We start from the raw sequence: 20,120 nt of genomic DNA, 5'->3' as shown, positions 1-20,120 counted from the left end.
TTGTAAGAGCCTGATGGAGAGATGGAGACTTCAGACGGCTCTTGAAATGCTGTTTATTGCATAGAGAAGGTTACAGCAGTTGAGGGTTGTGGGTGAGCCTATAGCTGCTGGCTATAAGCAAGCTGTGTGTCCTGAAGCCCCTCTAGTTCTGGTTGCAATGTATTATATACTTTTCATTACAGAGCATCTTAATACATGACTACCAATCAACTGAGGGAATTCCCTTTTCTCTCCAGTCCCTCTGGCTAGCTCTGGTCCAGAGGTGGATGGGAAATCCTCATAGACAAAGGCAAAAAACCAAAGAGGCTCTTTTCTCCCGTGGGAAAAATGATCCACAGTTTATTGTGTCATGCACATGGTGAGAGGAGAAAAAGAGAAAGAGAGAGAAGAGGGCGGGCACTTTGAAACTCGGGGAAAGGGGGGGGGAGGAATAGACCCGTGACCAATGGGACACCGCTGACCGGGAGGGCCAAAAGGAAGGACTCTACCATGCCACAACTTGGGGGGAGGGAGAATGGGATAAACCATTCAGTGCAAATATAAAACAATTTCATAGTGCAATACAACAATCAACACTTCTACTATTACCTATGGCCTATCGTAACTTCTAATATTACCATATTCTTGTTACTATTTTCCAATCACAAAAGTTTAGTATGTTACAGTTTAAGCTAGAAGTTGTTTTTCAGTTTTCTTGCAGAGGAAAATTCTGAGATCTTTTCTCTACTTGCAACATTGGCTTTCTTGTTTCCCTGTGAAAATTTTTTTGCTTGGTAAAAACGTATTTTGTTTGAGATGCGTTTATCCTTTGCTCTAAGTCATAAAATCCCCTTCCAACTCACTTGCTCCTTGCCTTCTAGTTACCCAGTAAGACTGACTCAGCAATTCTTTTCTTCTATATCAAAACTTGCTATCATTTCTATTCCTTCTTCAGATTCTCCATTCAAAGATCTTTGTTACCCATACATATCTGTGAGACCTTCCTGTCAAATCCTTATCCTTCCCAACACTTAATTTTTATGCAAGCAGACATTATTCCATGCTTAATTTGGCTTTCTTAAAGCTGGCTCTTATAATTATCTCAGGCACTGTTTCTGCTTGGCATATAGCATTTGCATAATTTAATTTCTACTATCGCCTTGTAACACGAATCACACATACATTTTTCACAATCCCTTCCCTTTTTCTTTAATTTATTGATTCGTGTTTTGTCTTCAAATTGTGTGACGGCCTTTTGAGCGGCCGTAAACTTTGGTTGGGTCCCTGATTTCATAATCATAAGAGAGTGAGTTTTTCCCCTTTTGGTAGCTTCAGGGTCTACAGGCATTGTGGATATCTGCATTCCCAGAATCACAGAATGAATTGGCCGAATAATGCATGAAATCATACATGGTACAAACAATAGTCCTAACAAAGAACACAATATCATAAATTCCACTTTTTTCCACCAAGAGCCTCCAAATAATTTAACCCACCAATCGTCAGATAGTATAGAGTTCCATTTCTGAACTGGAACGTGGGAAATTCTTTTTATCTTTTCAGCTATTTTAGTAATAGCTTCCCCATTATCATCAATTTCCAGTCAACATTCAGAGGTATTAAATTTTCCACATACTCCTCCTTCTTCTGCTAATAAATAATCTAATGCTAATCGATTTTTATACACCACGGCTCTGGTTTGCGACAATTGTTTTGCTATTAATTCTAATGCTTGTGCTGTCTGGATAGTTATGATTTCAATCACTGCCTGTAGCCTAATAATGCGATTTAACATATATACAGGAGTATGGTAACCCCAACTTCCGTCTTGTGCCCAGGTGGCGGGGTCATAGTATTCAATAATTCTTTGGGGTGGCCATTCATCATCTTTTCATGTTTGTGTACCACCTCTGTTAACATTAGTCTTCCTTCTATTTAAAGTCTCATATAATGGTTTTCCTAATTGGCTTCCCTTCCACCTTGGGAGTAAGAAAAAGACTGCTTGTATCACACCAATGGTGCAGGTTCCTTTCCACTTTTTCCCTAACCCTGCATATGCTTTATTTCCACAGATCCAAAATAACCCGTCCGGTGCTTTCCACCTTTCATCGACTTTTCCTGGGTTGTCTCAATACTTTTTTAAGTTAGATACCTCTTCAAAGGGGTTAGTATTAGTTTGATTTTCCTAATGCAATGTTTCAGAGCTACAATTTGTAGTCCAATACCCTTGTGGCGATTTTGGTCACCAAGTTCCATTTTCTGATGTAGAGTCAGTGGTATATATTAGTTTGCAGGCAGTGTGCCCCACAAATTTTGTAAAACTGGGATTTCCTCGTGCAATACATACTTGACCTAGTATTTTGTTGCTCAAGACCCATCACTCGGGGCGGTTTTCGCTTGATTTATGAGTTCTATTCCAAATTACTAATTGGTCTTCCCTTAGCCCGTCCCTTTTCCATGGCCACTGTTCAGTCATTTGATTTCCCCCACATATCCAACAGGAGGATATGTTTAATGCTAGTGCCACTCTTTGCATCAGACCAACAAACAAAATTTTCCCTAGAAATGGTAAATCCCACTCACTAACTCTCTTTTTAATTTGGTCATATAAGCTTTTTGTGTGTTATTTATTTTGGTTAGTCCCTTTTAAGTGTTTAGTTGCAATTTTTACTAATATTTTTTCTTATACTGGTCTTGTACTTCTCTGTTATCTGAATATCCCTATGTTGGAGGTTGGATTATGCCCTTTTCTTTCAGTGGAATTTTCTCCCATTGTTATGCTAAGTAATTGTGGCTACACCTTAAAACGACAGATAATGTTCTCTCGTAGGGGGGTGGCTGGAGGGGGAGGGGGGGGGAACCGGAAAAGGAAAGGTGGGACGGGGGGGGTCTGGAGCGGGGCTCTCTCTCTCGCTTGGCTCGTGGAGTGGGAAGACAACCTGGGCTCTGCTCTGGCATCTTCCCCTGCCATCCCAGCACTGAGATCCACGCTCCCTGCCTTTGGACATCGCTCTGCTGCTCTCCTAGCTCACCCTACTACCTCCGGACACTCTGCTGAGCACCACGACCGACACCGTGAGGGGGGAGTAACTTTCCCCATCCCCTCTCTCCCCTGGGCCGCGGCCGCCATCACTCCAGCCCTCTTCAACTGCGCGGGACCTGCCCTGCCCCCACAGCACCGGTAACAGCACAGGGAGACGGCCTGCGGCCAGAAGGGACTGGAGCGGAGCTAGACTGTTTCTGTTGCCAATTTTTATAGCTGTTGTTGTTTTTCTGCTTTGTTAGATACCAGTAAAGAACTGTTATTCTTATCCCCATATCTCCTGCCTGAAGGTGTCTGAATTGGACCTAAAATAATTAAAAGGGGGGGGGGGGGTTGCACTCTGCATCGCAGAAAAGGGGCTCCTGCCTTTCCTTAGACCATACCTGTCTTTCAAACCAAGACAGCTTTTGGCGCCCAACGTGGGGCATTGCCTGAGGGCATTGAGAGAGGGGTAGAAAAGGGGATAACAGTTCTTAAATTACCCAAGCTTGTGGTAGGTGACACCATGCTGTCCAGCTTACCCTGGATTGGCCTCCATGTGGTCACTGCTATATCTCTCCCATTTGCAAGCCCTTTTTTAAACATGAGTTTCATAACCAAGGTTACTGTGGCTATTATCCAGTTTATTATGTGGGTTGATCAGTTGAGGAATTCATGGATTTTTAATTTTCTCTGGAAGATGGCCACATGGATTCAGAGCTATCACACTCTAAGTGTGTGTTTCTGGGGCTACTTCAATAATGGTACTTACTGTGAGGAAGTGGCAGCAGGTGAAATTTTTTCTCAACCCATCACAGGGTTTTTGAAGTTCACCCCACCAGTCTTCAAGGGGTTCCAATCCACTTTAAATGCTAATGACATTATATTGTGGCTAGTGTTGCTTATATCCCTGTTAAACCTGTTCTATCTAACATTCAGAGATAAGGGGAGATTGACTTGGATAACAACCCTGATACCTACCCCAGGGATTAGTGATGTTACCCCAGAGCCTGATCCTGTCCCAGAGACTAGGGAGGTTACCCCAGAGCCTGATCCTATCCCAGAGACTAGGGATATTACCCCAGAGTTTGACCCTGCTCCACAGCCCACCTCGGAAAGGAACCACCCAGAATGGGTGGGGGTGCTAGCAAAGGAGATACGTGAGATGGGCCAGATGCTGAAGGAGTACCTCTCCCCAGCTGGTGAGAAACCCTCCCCCTGCCTTAAAGAGGGAGACTCTGATGGTGCAGCAGTGGGACCCACAGATGTTACATCTGTCCAGGTTCCAGCTGAACTGCAAGGGCACTCACAGCCAGCAGCAGTTGCCCCTGTGGAAACTAGGAAGTCTAAGATGAAAACAAGGCACCTAGATAATAAGGGTCAGGAAGGGGGCCCCTCACAACCAGCAGGGGAGCCAGAAGTTGAGATCATCACCGAGTCCCTGTCATACGAGAGTCTCCGTAACCTGCGAAAAGACATTGTACGATGGGGCCGTGAGGCTTTTACAACCTGGTTACTGCGGGTCTGGGACCTTATGGGTACAGGTGTGCAACTGGATGGTACCGACGCAAGGAATTTGGGAGCCTTGACCCAGGACTCAGGTGTGGACCAGGTATTTGTAAGGGAGACAGGTCTCCTTTCCCTCTGGGAGCGACTTTTAATGAGTGTGAGAGAGAGATTTGTCCACAGGGAAAGAATGCAGGAGCACCACCAGAGAACACGTTGGAATACCCTTGAGGAAGGGATCCAAAAGCTGAGAGAAGTGGCAGTACTGGAGGTGCTCTTTGGGAGGGATGGACAGCATGACAATGACCCTGACAAGGTCAGGTGCACAGGGCAGATGTTGTGGAATCTGGCAAACCTGGGCCCATCTCAATATACCCCCTTTATTGCAATGCTTGATGCTGATACCAACCAAGTGACAGTGGGCTCTGTTGCCAACAGGCTCAGGAATTATCAGAGTATGATGGCTGGCCCAGTGCAGGCTCATGTCTCTGCTGTGGCTAAGGACCTCAGAGAGGAGTTTAAGGAGGAGATGAAGGAGATAAGGGAAGAGGTGAGGAAGATCAGTGCAGCACCAGTGAGAGTCATGGACCCCAAAAGTAGAGCCCAACGCCCCCCAGCTAGGGAGAGAGGGTACACCCCACGTGCTGACCTGTGGTTTTTTCTACGTGACCACGGGGAAGACATGAGAAGGTGGGATGGGAAACCCACTTCTGTCCTGGCAGCACGGGTGCGCCAACTCAGGGAGGGGAACACCAACAGAGGGAACTCCACTAAAGTGAGGGTAGCCTCAGCCTCCCATGGAGGTGCAGGGTATTACAGAAGGGAGGATGATCTGTCAGATCCCCTTGAAGGAACCTCCAGTATGTATGCCCAGGAGAGAAATAATAACCAGGGCTAGAGGGGCCCTGCCTCTAGCCAGGGAGAGGCACGGGAAAACCGGATCTTTTGGACGGTGTGGATCCGATGGCCTGGCACATCAGAGCCACAGGAACACAGAGCATTGGTTGACACTGGTTCACAATGTACATTAATACCATCAGGACATGTCGGGAAGGAACCTGTTTCAATTGCTGGGGTTACAGGGGGATCTCAGGAATTGACTCTGCTGGAGGCTGAGGTGAGCCTGACTGGGAAAGAGTGGCAGAAACATCCAATTGTGACTGGCCCAGAGGCACCATGTATCCTAGGCATAGACTTCCTCAGGAATGGCTATTACAAAGACCCAAAGGGACTCAGGTGGGCTTTTGGAATAGCTGCTGTGGCAGCAGAGGGCATTAAGCAGTTGAACACCTTGCCTGGACTGTCTGAGAATCCATCTGCAGTGGGACTCCTCAGAGTGAAAGAGCAACAGGTGCCAATTGCTACCTCAACAGTGCACCGCCGGCAGTACCGGACGAATCGAGATGCCGTGATCCCCATACACAAGATGATCCGTGAGCTGGAGAGCCAAGGGGTGGTCAGCAAAACCCACTCACCCTTCAACAGCCCCATCTGGCCTGTGCGTAAATCTGAAGGAGAATGGAGATTGACAGTGGACTATCGTGCACTGAATGAGGTGACTCCACCACTGAGCGCTGCCGTGCCGGACATGCTGGAACTGCAGTACGAGCTGGAGTCCAAGGCAGCAAAGTGGTACGCCACCATTGACATCGCCAATGCATTCTTCTCCATTCCTCTGGCAGCAGAGTGCAGGCCTCAGTTCGCTTTCATCTGGAGGGGTGTGCAATACATGTGGAACCGACTGCCCCAGGGGTGGAAACACAGCCCCACCATCTGTCATGGGCTGATCCAGGCTACACTGGAGAAGGGTGGAGCTCCAAAACATCTGCAGTACATTGATGACATCATTGTGTGGGGGGATACGGCAATGGAAGTATTTCAGAAAAGAGAAAAGATCATTGAGATTCTGCTGGGAGCCGGCTTCGCCATTAAAAAGAGCAAAGTCAAAGGGCCTGCCCAAGAGATCCAGTTCCTGGGAGTAAAGTGGCAAGATGGACGGCGCCAGATCCCCAGTGAGGTCATCAATAAGATCACTGCAATGTCTCCACCAACCAGCAAGAAGGAAACACAAGCCTTCCTAGGTGCCATAGGCTTTTGGAGAATGCACATTCCTGAGTACAGCCAGATTGTGAGCCCTCTTTACCTGGTCACCCGCAAGAAGAACAATTTCCACTGGGGCCCTGAGCAGCAGCAAGCCTTTGCCCAGATCAAGCAGGAGATTGCTCATGCAGTAGCCCTTGGCCCAGTCAGGACGGGACCAGATGTGAAGAACGTGCTCTACTCTGCAGCCGGGAACCATGGTCTGTCCTGGAGCCTTTGGCAGAAGGTGCCTGGTGAGACGCGAGGCCGACCACTGGGGTTCTGGAGCCGAAGCTACAGAGGGTCCGAGGCCAACTACACTCCGACGGAGAGGGAGATCTTGGCCGCCTATGAAGGGGTCCAAGCTGCCTCAGAGGTGGTTGGCACGGAAACACAACTCCTCCTGGCACCCCGACTGCCAGTGCTGGGGTGGATCTTTAAAGGAAAGGTTCCCTCAACCCACCATGCCACTGACGCCACATGGAGTAAATGGATTGCCCTCATCACACAACGTGCCCGTATTGGAAACCCGAATCGCCCTGGGATTTTGGAGATAATTACCAACTGGCCGGAAGGGGAAGACTTTGGTCTTGCCGACGAAGAGGAACAGGAACAGGTGACCCGGGCCGAAGAAGCCCCACCATATAACCAACTGCCAGCAGATGAAACATGCTATGCTCTTTTCACTGATGGTTCCTGCCCCATCGTGGGGATGAACCGGAAGTGGAAAGCAGCCGTATGGAGCCCCACACGACAGGTTGCACAAGCTACCGAAGGAGAAGGTGGATCGAGTCAACTTGCTGAACTCAAAGCTGTTCAGCTGGCCCTGGACATTGCTGAAAGAGAGAAGTGGCCAAAACTCTACCTTTACACTGATTCATGGATGGTAGCCAATGCTCTGTGGGGATGGCTGGAAAGGTGGAAAAAGGCTAACTGGCAACGTAGGGGAAAACCAATCTGGGCTGCCAATGAATGGAAAGACATTGCCACCCGGGTAGAGAAGCTGCCTGTGAAAGTCCGTCATGTAGATGCCCATGTCCCCAAGAGTCGGGCTAATGAGGAACACCGACACAATGAGCAGGTAGATCAGGCTGCACAGATAGAGGTGTCGCAGATAGATTTAGACTGGCAGCACAAGGGAGAGTTGTTCCTGGCTCGATGGGCCCATGATGCCTCAGGTCATCAGGGCAGAGATGCCACATATAAGTGGGCACGAGACCGAGGGGTGGATCTAACCATGGACAGTATTTCTCAAGTTATCCATGACTGTGAGACATGCGCTGCCATCACGCAAGCCAAGCGGGTGAAGCCCCTCTGGTATGGGGGGCGATGGTCCAAATATAAGTATGGAGAGGCCTGGCAGATTGATTACATCACACTGCCTCAAACCCGCCAGGGTAAGTGCTATGTACTGACCATGGTGGAAGCCCCCACTGGATGGTTGGAGACCTACCCTGTGCCTCATGCCACTGCTCGGAACACCATCCTGGGCCTGGAAAAACAAGTTCTTTGGAGGCATGGTACCCCTGAGAGGATTGAGTCAGACAATGGGACTCATTTCAAGAACAGCCTTATAAACACCTGGGCTAGAGAACACGGCATTGAGTGGGTGTACCATATCCCCTACCATGCACCAGCTGCAGGGAAAGTTGAACGGTGCAATGGCCTGCTTAAAACCACCTTGAAGGCACTGGGTGGGGGAACTTTCAAGAACTGGGAGATTAATCTACCAAAGGCCACCTGGTTAGTGAACACCCGAGGTTCCACTAACCGAGCAGGCCCTGCCCAATCTGAGCCCTTGGGAATATCAAATGGAGATAAGGTTCCAGTGGTACACATGAGAGGTATGCTAGGAAAAACTGTTTGGGTGAATCCTGCCTCCAGCAAAGACAATCCCATCCATGGAGTTGTATTCGCTCAAGGACCAGGTTGCACCTGGTGGGTGATGCAAAAGAATGGAGAGACCAGATGCATACCCCAAGGAGACCTTGTTTTAGGGTGAAATACCTATAGTACTGTGCCTATGTCTCTAACTGCATGTATGTATATATAAAGTAACAGTTTAATTTGATATAGCATATTAGTATGGGAGAAATTCAGGGGTGGATAATGTTGGAGGTTGAATTATGCCCTTTTCTTTCAGTGGAATTTTCTCCCATTGTTATGCTAAGTAATTGTGGCTACACCTTAAAACGACAGATAATGTTCTCTCGTAGGGGGGTGGCTGGAGGGGGAGGGAGGGGGAACCGGAAAAGGAAAGGTGGGACGGGGGGGTCTGGAGCTGGGCTCTCTCTCTCGCTTGGCTCGTGGAGTGGGAAGACAACCTGGGCTCTGCTCTGGCATCTTCCCCTGCCATCCCAGCACTGAGATCCACGCTCCCTGCCTTTGGACATCGCTCTGCTGCTCTCCTAGCTCACCCTACTACCTCCGGACACTCTGCTGAGCACCACGACCGACACCGTGAGGGGGGAGTAACTTTCCCCATCCCCTCTCACCCCTGGGCCGCGGCCGCCATCACCCAGCCCTCTTCAACTGCGCGGGACCTGCCCTGCCCCCACAGCACCGGTAACAGCACAGGGAGACGGCCTGCGGCCAGAAGGGACTGGAGCGGAGCTAGACTGTTTCTGTTGCCAATTTTTATAGCTGTTGTTGTTTTTCTGCTTTGTTAGATACCAGTAAAGAACTGTTATTCTTATCCCCATATCTCCTGCCTGAAGGTGTCTGAATTGGACCTAAAATAATTAAAAGGGGGGGGGGGGTTGCACTCTGCATCGCAGAAAAGGGGGCTCCTGCCTTTCCTTAGACCATACCTGTCTTTCAAACCAAGACAAATACTTGTTAGATTATTGCTCTGCTTCTATAGAGATTGGTGTTTCGGTTAATTTTGATGGTGAGATCATTGAGGGAGCTCCACCATTATGGGCAGCATCAGCTGCTGGACACTTGAAGGTGGTTCAATGTCTGTTGGATCATGGTGCATCTGTCAACAACACAACTCTAACAAATTCAGCTCCGCTTAGAGCAGCCTGTTTTGATGGTCACTTGGAAATAGGAAAATACCTTGTGGAGCACAAAGCAGACTTGGAAGTATCAAACCGTCATGGGCATACATGCTTGATGATCTCATGTTACAAAGGCCACAAAGAAATTGCTCAGTATTTACTTGGAAAAGGAGCTAATGTTAACAGAAAAAGTGTTAAAGGTAAGTTTATTGTTTCTTTTAGTAAATTGGAGTGAAGTTACTCATTTTCTTGAGGAAGATGACATCCAAAAATATTCCTCTAGTCTCTCAATCTGAATGTATTTTCCAGTCAGAGATTAAGTGTATTTAGCCGTTTTTACAATTTTTTTTCAGCATACTCATTTAATAGTGGTTATAAAATACAATTCTAAATTGATACACTTTAACCTAAAGACTTTGCATTTATGCAGATACAGAGTTAATTGACTTTTGGTGAGAACTATTTCTAGCATGTTTGTACAGTAATAATAATGTGAGCATATATTGTGTAAAATTTAGGATGTTTTTCATATTGTTTCTTAACAAACCAAATATGCTGTGTGTAAAATTTACCTGTGCCACTAAGACTAGACTAGGGAAAGATGCATAAAGGAGAAAAATTCTTTTCTACATTGGAAATGAATAATCACTTTCCTCTTTACTCCTTCTCTTCCTCAAATTCATGAAACCTTTTGGTCCTTCTTTCAATGTTAGTAGACAAAAATGTATTTTAAAATTGAGGAGATGTAGCTTCATGTTACTGTGATTGCAACAGAATGACTTACAGTGGTGCACAGATCACAAAGAATATCTTTGCATTGGTATACAATTATCCTTACACATTGTTGAAAGTGAAGAGTTATGTCCTTTTTACTGTGATCATATTTATGTGGACCTCTTATTCTAATTGCTGGCTTTTGTTACATCTCAAACTTATACGTGAATATGATATTGACCTAAAAAGCATGTTAATTATTGCAGGCTATGTTAACTTTTTTAGCTCATTGAGCCAAGATTGTGTCTCAGCAGCTTCTTTAAAAAAAAAAGTTTATTAATAATGTATCTCCTAATAAAACGTTCTGTAGCATAATACTTCAATTGCCCTTTTCCAGGTAATTACAATTTTAACAGTTTCATATACTTCAAGTATATTTTGACAGAAATACCTGCAGGTCCTTGGTTACTGTACAATATTTTAAAATATGAAATACCAAATATGAGAATAATCTCTTTGAAAAAGCAATTCCATTAAATATGTCTTTTTTCTGCAAGTCATGGAGTTATGTGGGTTTAATATAAAGAAAGCTAAACAAAAAAATTGTCATAGAGGTGAGCAGAGCAAAATAAATTTTCCTTTAAAAGGATTTAAGGTTGCCTATAAATCACGGACTTGTGGTGGGATAAAAATGTCATGTTTCTAGACTGGGCACTTGGAATAACAAGCTAAATATAAAATGCTGCTATAGGAGATTACTAGAGGTTCTCTTCCAGGTATTTTTGAAACCAGCTGTGGCAGAGTAGTAGAGAGAAGACTCTTGGTCAGGTGCAAGAAGTATGACATTGATTATGTGGCTGATTATGATTAGATTTATTGCTAATACAGTATCTAAATATTGCCAATGCAGTATAAGCAGGTATAAAGGGTTAAAATATCAGCAGCTTCGGCTAGAAACATACAGGTTTAGAGTCTTTGGCCTTGCAGAATGCACAATAACAAAGCATCTATGGAGCTACTTTAGGATTTTATATGCATATGTGACCAGATCTTTGTGCTTTTACTCACCCATCCAAAAGTGAGTGTTCCCCATCTTTTGGGCTAGATGTATCTTGCAGGTGTCCCTGCCGGGGAGGGAGGAGGGATCTACCTGGAAGCTGCCTGCAATCGCGGGAGACCAGTTTGTCCGTTCTCCAGCAGCATTTTAAACTCTCTTGCAGGCCGATGTGTACCAAAGTCAGTCGTAATCATCACAGCTCCCCCATCTCTCGAACGCGTTAATTGTGCGAGCAGACAGTTCCTCCTTGCAATTCCCACCTGGTGTTCTTATTTTAGGACAAGTCGCATTGCCTAACAGAGACGGTCGGGGGAGGGTGTGGGGGTGCGGAGAACGCCCAAGAAGACCCAATTATCTTTCGTCGTCACTGCAGGGAAAGTGAGAGGGCAAAATAACTCTAACTATCCCTTAGGCTTTTCCAGTAGATTTTCTTATTGTAAAATAGGGCTTTATTCACATTTAAAAACCAGGGACAATTCTAGAGCTGAAAGAAATGTGAAAACCTGTTTTCAAGTGTTGACACTTCCTAGGAAAACTTCAAATACTTGGAGATGACAAGATAGGTAAGTCACAGATGTCTAAAAGCCAGGATGACAATTGAGACAGGGAGATAAAAGAGTAGTTTAAAAGCATGCAGTTAACTCCTGCTTCTACAATACAGACATAATCCACCTGTGGTTTGGACTAACATTCAGAATGAAGATGTTTTGGAGGTAAAGTTGTGGAAGTGCAAAAGTACAGTGATTCAAAGAAAATCACTTAACGGCATAACCTGTTAAGAAAGCATTCCTTTATTCAGTACCAGGAACTTGCTGAGGATGTCCCTTTCCATAAGCACACTCGCTCGGGCATTGTTCCCTGGTGTTTATATACATTGTAATATTCAAGGAATTCCCCAAGCTGCACTCAAAGTCTGTCCTCCTTGGTATGTAATTCAAAATTTCTTGGATCTTTGGTTCTTTATGTGTTCGTGGAGCAAGATTGTCTTCTACTGACTGTTGGTTGGAACTGCAGTCTTTATTTTTTGAGTTTTGGGGTGTTTTATATGATTCCAGTGTCTTCCTCATCATGTCCTCTGCTTGAATTTCCATGCTTGCTCATGCGCTGTCCATCTGTGATGACTTGTCCACCTCTTATCTTGGTAATGTGAGACTCATGCAATTAGCCTCAGCAAGGCAAAACTTATGTATTTCATCTTGACAGGTTTCTACTTATTTAGTGTTGTTAAGGTCTTAGGGCTCTGTAATCAAGCCATAGCTGGGGAGGTTTGCTCATCTTAGTCCCTTGTTATCAATGTTCTACAATGAGCTAATAGTCTAAATAGCAATTAAAACAAAGCTACGAATGGCGGTTATACGGTAAAACTAAGCTATAGATTGAAAGTTACAAAGTTTAAGCAAAATCAAGTAAAGCTAAATTATAAAATGAAAGTTACAATGTTTAGGCAAACTACAAAAACAAGCAGAAGCAAACTACCAAACTAGGCAAAAATACAAAATTCTTTGTTTAACTGCTTTCAACAGCTAGGATATGATTTCTGAATCTGATTCAGATAGGATACTACGCTAAGGTATAATATAGGTTTAGCACCATCTAACAGGACATGATGGTGAAGGAGGAGGTAACAAGATGTTTGGGGTTAGACAAGTGCTAATTTGCAACAGATGGTCAATAATTTTGAATTTAAAATATGAGCATTTAGTTGTCTTTCTTCTTGCCACTGTTTTACTGATCTGACTTGTACAGTTTCCTCAAACTTTTATGAAGAACATATGGGCCACAGAAATGGAAACAAAGGATTTTCATAACCTGAACAGTGTGGGGTGGGGGAGTGGTGGTGGTGTTAAACAGGATAAGAAAACTCTTTTGTTTTTCGTTCAGAATTGTGGAAAATAGCACATATACCTGTAGAATTCAAGACGTTTTTAGAAAAGCAGAAAGTAGTTAAAGCAATGCTTCCAATGTGAGTTAATTCGGCATTGTTGTCCTAATTCAGAAGCTTTTCCAGTACATTACTCTTAGTTTGAGAAGCTGCAGGTTACAACTATCTGGGCTTGATAGGTTTCACTGATATGAAAGAGAGGTGTTGAACAGCAAATTAGTTTGTGTGGGGTTATTCTTTGATTGGGTTTTTTGTTTGTTTTCCTCTTAAAATAAGGAATAGTATGGACAGTACTGTGTGTGGTGGTTTGACCCTGGCTGGATGCCAGGCACCCACCAAAGCCACTCTGTCACTCCCTGTCACGATCCGCTATTAATGCAGAGCGGGGGTCATGATGGTTCTTTTGATCTTAAAGGTGCAAACAGGCAAAATGCAGGGGACAAAATCAGTTTATTCAACAGCAGAAAATCAGTTTATTCAACAACAGCAATGCATTTCATCAAATGCCAACAATTCAGTTACGGTAAAGGGGAGAGGTATAGGAAACAAAGTATAGGGAAAGGGGAAGGAAAGGAAGGGATGGGAAAATAGCTACCAACAGACGAGATGGGTGTCCTCATGGGTCATCCGATAGACGAGTCTTCGCCTGTGGGGAGATCTCAGGGGTCTTCTCCAGGGGGTAGACGGGTCTTCGTCAGTGGAGAGATCTCAAAAGGTCTTTTCCAGAGGGTCGCTCTTTATAGTCCTTCTCCAAAGCGAGTGGCCTCTGGCCAAGAGGTGGGAAGATTTATGGACCATTGTGTGGTGCTGCAGGAGACAGGTACGGTCAAGTAGTCCTCAGTTGGTGGTACAACACAACCTCTGGTTGGTGCCATGACAGCACAGTCCAGTGAACACAATACACCAGCACACAGTCACGAGCATCCACCTTGGCCGGGCCAGGAAACCATTGTTCGGAGTCAGCCTGGGTGGGGGTCCTCGAGGTCTCCTTGCGAAGGTCGGGAGGCAAAATCGAGGGGAACTTCGGACCGACCCTTACACTCCCCTCCTCAGCTGGACAGGAGAGAGGAAATATAACAAAGGTTCACGAATTGAGATTAGGATGGGTAGAGATCACTCACTGATTCCGGTCATGGGCAAAACAGACTGTTCTCTGGGGTTTTCTCTTTTGCTGTGGTATTGTCCTGGGTACAGAATAAAGGAGGGGAGGAGTTTCTAGCACTGTTTAATTCCATACCACCTACATCATGGCGGGGGCGTGGTTTCATCTGAAAACGGCGAGCCGCCGGAGGTTCGTGCAGGTTTACCTCGGTTAGGGAAAAGGGTAGACTGGTTCCTTAAACACGCGGCAAGTGGTAACTGTTGCTGAAGCTGCAGAAAGGGGTAACCGCTGCCGAAGCCGTAGAATGACACAACTACTACTACCGCTGCAGCCGCCCAGAGCCCTGCCACAAGACACAGCGCCCACCAAGGCTGCAGCCAGGACCACCGCCGTCCCGGGGGGAGGGAGCCCCCTGCATCGGGACCGCCGCTGCAACCGAGAGAGCCACTGTTTTGGCAGCATAGCTCCTGTTCGGACTAACTAGCTTTCCAGGTACCGCGTAGTCCACTGCAGGGGGAGGGGGTCAGGCGCCATTTTTGTCTTTTGTTTTGGGCCGCGAGACCTTGGTCGGCGAACGCCTTTTAGTATGTTAATCATCCTCTTTTTGTGTACTTGTGTATTGATCTTGTTACTGTTAATTTTTCTTATTTCATTGCTTTTTTTTTTTTTTTTTTAAGTAAATGGTTCTTAGCTTGGAATTTCTGCTTTTAGTCTCCCTTTCCCCGGGAGGGGGGGACACGGAGGGGACATGAAGAGAGCCGTTTAAATGGGGGTTAATTTTTCAGCTGTGTTTTTAGACCAGCACAGGTATGTAAATCAAAACTCAAATCATCAAGTTTAGCATCATGATAAATAGCCTTTGTGATAGGCTTTTTATATAGCTGCTGCAGTGATTCAGTATAATTGGAACCCATGCCTAGGAACCAGAGGAATGCATATGAACCCTGAAGGGGATGAAGTAGTGGTAGAAGCTATGACTCTTCCCATTAAAGGTTAATCATAAAAGTCATATAAACAGAAATGTCTTTTCTCAAATATAAGAGATCCTAGAATAAACTTCCTGTGGTCATCAGTTGGAGCTTTCTGCTCTCTGACACATCATGAGGACTTTCTGATCTACACTTAAGTGACCTTCTTCAAGGTAAAGTTTCGACTCTTGATGTAAACATGGAATCTTTTGACTTTGGAAAAAGGCCACGTTTATTTAGTTCTGTTGTCAGTTGAGGCAGGTTTTCTCAGATTTTTTGTTGTTTTTTTTTTTTTTTTGTTCTGCTTTCAACAGTCCTGCAGTGATTGATAGGATGTTTATTACTTTTTATTGTATATTAAACTCTTTCACAAAGTGGTTGAATATGCTAAACTCTGAAGGTGAATGCTAGGTGATACCATTTCATAACCACATTTATATGTGATGTTTGAACTGACTATGCAGGTGCTGTAATTGTCACTTCATCAATTTTTTACAAGGGGCATCAGTATCCTTTTAATTAGTGCATGTTTCTGGAGTTCACTTAATGTTTGAAGCTATTTCTCATTCTGACTAGCTGTTTGCAATTCCAGAAAGTAGGGAAGAATTGATTAGCACTACTAAGCTATTACATGAGATAAGAAGTACAAGTAGCCTGCAATAAAAGAGTAAAACCAACCTCACTGAAAATGAGATGATTTGCATAAACTGAAAGATGAGTCTTTTTCATTAAGTAAAATTTGCCTCCTTAGATTTGAACTTGTATGGACATAGGAAGCTTAAAAAAAATTAAAAGGCACATGACATCAGTGTGCCAGAATAATCTGTTTAGAAATGAGCTGGTTTTACTTCCCATTTAGGCTTTCAGATGAGCATTCTATTTTTGAATTTTAAAAATGCAGCTGTAAATTTAGCAATTCACTTCTATTCCAGAAGCTCAAGGAAGCATATTTCAGATGCAAAAAAAATAGTTCCTGTTGAAAGTCAATGATGTACAACATTTTATACATTACTGCCACTTTGTGTTATTAATCTTGGTAATATGACTTATCATTAAGTACTTTTGTGACTAAGGGAACAGTTATTCCATTATAGGTTAATAGCGCTGCAATTTTTATTTTTAAAAGGAAGACAGACCTTTAATTTTCCTTTGTCAAGTATACAGTTTTGTTTTGCATTGCCTACATTTGTATGTATGTACGTATAAATTTTTTTCTTCAAAAGTCAATAAAGCTACTAGGGGACCTATTTCCTTCAAGTGCTGTGCTTAAAAAAATATTTTATGAACAATTTCATTTTCTGAAGGTGATTAATTTCATCTATGAGGCTGCAAAAGTATGCATTCAGTTTATTTTAAATATATTAAGAAAAAAATATTTAATTTGAAGGATTGACCAGTGTGTAAAGTTCAGCAGCTGAGTATGTATTTTCATTAAGAGATCTTTAGTTTGGTACCACATTGCTATCATACTTTAAAAACAGTATTTTTATTTTAAAAGTTTTGCTTACCAGAAATTTGATTAAGCATTTTGCAAATTTTAGTAATTAGTTGTAGTTAATACTGGTTGCAAATCATGCCAAATCAGTTTCCTCCCCATGTCACAAGCTATCAGCCTATTTTGAGAATAATTAGCTTTTGACACAGCCTCATTAGACACACCTCCCTTGATGAGCTGCCTGTTGGGGATTTTTTTGTGGGTTTTTGTCTGTTTTCGTTTGGGTTGTTTGTTTTTTTGTTGTACAACTGGATAGTTGAGGAATTAGTTCTGTAATACACAAAGCATTTATGTAATGTTTATATTATCCCTGTTAAGGTAGGGTTAGAAAGAAATGTGGAACTACTTCCTCTTTAATATAGCAGTAGATATAATGTTGATTTTAATTTTTTACTAAAGAAATTGGTAAAAAAATTGGATTGACTTAGCTGCAGAATTGCATAGATATGATCAGCCACTGTTTATTCCTGTCACTATAGATAATACAGTTTTTATGAAATGGGTAAATTGTGGAACATAGACCTTGAGTTAGATATCAAGGCTAACTGCCATGTCCTCTCAAATTTAACACTTGATAATTACTAGGTAAATGTCTGGAATTCTTGTTAATTCTTAAGGTTGGGGTGTGTGTGTGTGTGTGTGTGTGTGTTTCTTTCTTTTAATTTGGCAATTCTATACCCATCCATCTGCCCATGTCTGCTTTTGGTTTATTGAAGCTTATATTCTTATATTTCCTTCCTGCTGCTGTTCCATCCAGTCAAACTGAAGTGCAGCCACTAAAAATTAGCGGTGATCACTTTCATTTATTAATTTGTGCATTGCTTGTAGTAATTGTGGTCTCCAAGGCCTATTACAATATAAGTAGCTAGAAATTACCCTATTCCTGATATGTTTTCAGTAACCACTCTTTGAGTAAATAACTATGATAGTAAGAAAAAAAGCAAGTCTCTTAATAAAGGAGATCCAGATGGAGAGAATACTGAAAATCCTTGGTGATGAAGGAATATTTCCATGTGTTATGCATAGCTTTATGGTAAATTAATGCCATATAAACTGTTGGTTTGTTCTTGAATTATGTAGGCACTGGCTAAGCCTAATTTGTATGACTTCTTGCACTATTAGTGTGTCATGGCATACATTTATGGTAACTGATAAAAGAGCATAAAGGGCATAGGTATGTGGTGATGGATCTGCAATGTGTAATATGAATAATTGCCATTGATCCTATTGTCAAATATAGCAATATTGTCCTGGTTTGAAACCCCCCAAAAATATGTAAATCAATATTTGTTAAATAATTGTAAGATCTTTGGTACTAGTACATTTTTATATGTTTGTCTGTAATATGCATTTGTTATGACTTAATATCTTAAAAATATTGACTTGAAGGTAGAAATAAAGGATTGTGAATGATAATAAGTAAAGATGAATGTCTTGGTTTGAAAGACAGGTGTCTACCAAGAAAGGCAAGAGCCTCTTTTTAAAATGGAAAATGTAAACCCCCTCCCTCCAAATTATTATAATTTTGAAATTAAGGGGCTCTCAGGCAAAGATATGGGGAATAGGAATAACAGTTCTTTACTAGGAAAATTAAAATAGAAATACAGTATTACAGAGAACAAACTCAAAAACACTGACAGAGTCAGAATACAACCTGACACCCTGTCAGTCAGGGTGTTGGTAGCAATCCAGTTAAATGGTGGCTGCAGTCCTCCTGGATGACAGATGTGGTTCAGCTGAAGCAGTGGTCCTGTAGAAGGGTGCACTTTTCCTCCAAAGGTCCAGTGATGATGTGGAAAGGTGCGATTTTTCTCTGGGATGCAGTGGAAAGAGGCTTTCTTGGTGTTCCAGATATCAGTTTTATCTAGGTAGGAAAGGCTTGGCTCTTCCCCCTGGCTGGAGCATCTCACAATGGGATGATGTAATTTTATGAGTAATTCAGTGGGACTCAATGGCCCATTAACAGACGATATCTTCCTGGAGGAAGAATGGGTTGTGGAAAAGATAAAGATCACTGCCCCACCTGGTTTTAAAAGATGGTGATAAAGTACACACCTTTGGTCACATCCTGTATTGCAGCCCAAGACAATGAAATAGGTGTGACCTAAGGATGACTATAATATTTCAACAAGTGCAATATGGTATGCAATAAAACATTTTTGTGAGGTTGTATTTTTTTTAATCAACTGACACCTCAAATACAATTTAAAATATGTATATTAATATTTTAGAATTGAAATGTTTAATTTGTCCAGCTAACACAACATTCTGACACGTATTGTAAAAACATTTTAGTTCTGAATCCTTTTCATCCCAGGCCATGTCTAGATTGGCATTGGAATTGGCAGCCTCCAAAAGACCTTTCTATTGTTTCAGAGCTCTGCTGTGAGTGAGGTAGCATGGACTTGAATATACCCTAAAGTGGCTACAGTAACTGGTGGCTTAGTCTACACCCAAATGGATAGAGTTTTGGCTTTATCAGTAACTGTTTCAGAAGTGCAGATGGCCTGAGGAGCCAGTCAATATTTGCTTCTGGGTTGACAGCTATGGTAAAGTTGTTACTAGGCTTTTTCCAGCACAGCAAGATGACTTTTATAATGTCTGTATATTGACAAGCTAGTTATGTGTTTTTGTCTGTGTCAGGAAAATTAATCCACAAACACCGGAGGCTTTATGTCAAAAAAGGAGACAGAGGAGTCCTTTTGGCTTTATTCGAATAAAGGGAGAGGCTATGGGACATTCCCCTGGGATCTCTCAAATTTTTGGAGGACGCAGCCTCCTTTTTATCCTATTTTCCCGGCCGCATTTCCCTCTCTCTTTCCCCATTGGCTTAGGTACTTGAGAGGCACAGACTTCCCTGAACGCCTGATACCTGAAATTCCCCTCTAATGTATAACCCTCCCTTTCAATTTTTAATTCTTATAGAATTCATAGGTTTCCCCCCCCGTTGCTTCTTTCATCTTTGGATATCCAATTCCATTTATCAGCAGCCCTACAGTTTGTAAAGGCAAATATCTTTCTCCATTCATCAATCAGTGGAATCCATCCCATTGTTTCTTTTATCACTCAGTGCTAGCCTTATCTACAAGCAGATCTGTTACGAACAAGCTCCTGTTTGTTCTGTTAATGTTCTGTTGACTGTGGAAAACACCCTGTTTTTATGTTAATTGTTGCTGTTGTTCTGCTCTGATTCCCACTCCCTGGAATTGTCTTGCCATTGTGCCCTTTCCCTTCCTGTCCGTAACACCTTTGCTGCTCCCAAAATTATGCCTAGCAATTGAGAAGACAGCAAGTACTTATGGGACACAACTCGG

The sequence above is a fragment of the Sturnus vulgaris genome, chromosome W (assembly GCF_052056855.1).
Source record: "Sturnus vulgaris isolate bStuVul1 chromosome W, bStuVul1.hap1, whole genome shotgun sequence".
Lineage (NCBI taxonomy): Eukaryota > Metazoa > Chordata > Aves > Passeriformes > Sturnidae > Sturnus > Sturnus vulgaris.
This window is presented reverse-complemented; position numbering follows the sequence as displayed.